At 38.4% G+C, this 841-nt stretch overlaps 1 protein-coding gene across 1 annotated transcript in view; it reads left to right on the plus strand.

The window, feature by feature from the left end:
- The first annotated feature begins 330 nt into the window (after positions 1–330).
- The window catches only part of LOC103597524 (glycine N-acyltransferase-like), a 19,405-nt gene continuing 18,894 nt past the window's right edge, over positions 331–841 (plus strand). The window contains exon 1 of the mRNA XM_008581380.1: positions 331–410. The gene's annotated coding sequence lies outside the window, so the exon portion shown is untranslated. The remainder of the gene's footprint in view (positions 411–841) is intronic.

An 841-nucleotide genomic window follows, 5' to 3' on the forward strand; every position in this document is an offset into this window, starting at 1 on the left:
TGTCTGCCTGCATAATCAAACCCTTCCAGTATCTGGACAGTCAGTTCCACACAGCTTTGATTTGCATGGTAATGGCATGGCCTGTGAGGGCAAAGAGCAGTGTGGTGTTTATAAAGAGAAGATCAGAGGATTTGCGGCTAACCTCCCAACATTGCAGAGCCAAATCCTTCAACTTAGGGCCATGAGGGGAAGGGTCAGATTCCACTGGATCTGACATCCAGAATTTTTTTTTCACAGCTTAGTGTAAGTTCCACATCAGAAGCCTCAGATCAACAATTTCTAGAGGAGAATTACCAAAAGTCACGCTGCAAGACCCTGCTGAACTGATTGCAACAGAAGGAAATTTCATTTCCCAGAAGGTAGCTGCTCTTCACTTATTCCTAGGGACATCTGTGAAGATTGGTTTTCAGGTGAGGACTCATCTCAAAGTAGCAGATATTTAGGATGAACAAGTCTCGAGATCTAACATACAACAGGAGGACTATAGGTAAAGAAATTGTAATGTGTATATGGGATTCATGCGAAGTGAGTAGATTTTAGTTGCTCTTGCCACACACACACACAAAAAGTAACTATGTAAGATGATAGATATGTTAATTTGCTTCACTATGTAACTTTTTTACTATCTGTATGTATGTATCCCATAACATCATGTTGTGTACCTTAAATATACACAGTAATATTTACTTTTTGAAAAAGATAATTACTGCTTTTTGACACCCTCTCTACTTAAGCGAGTCAAATTGAAATGCTCATATTGAGTTACACTCAAAATATACAGGCAAACATGAAGTTTCTTAACTTCAACTTAAGAAACATATATCTGGTAACTCCTCTGTAA

This window comes from Galeopterus variegatus, unplaced genomic scaffold (assembly GCF_000696425.1).
Source record: "Galeopterus variegatus unplaced genomic scaffold, G_variegatus-3.0.2 Scaffold2340, whole genome shotgun sequence".
NCBI classification, from domain to species: Eukaryota; Metazoa; Chordata; class Mammalia; order Dermoptera; family Cynocephalidae; genus Galeopterus; species Galeopterus variegatus.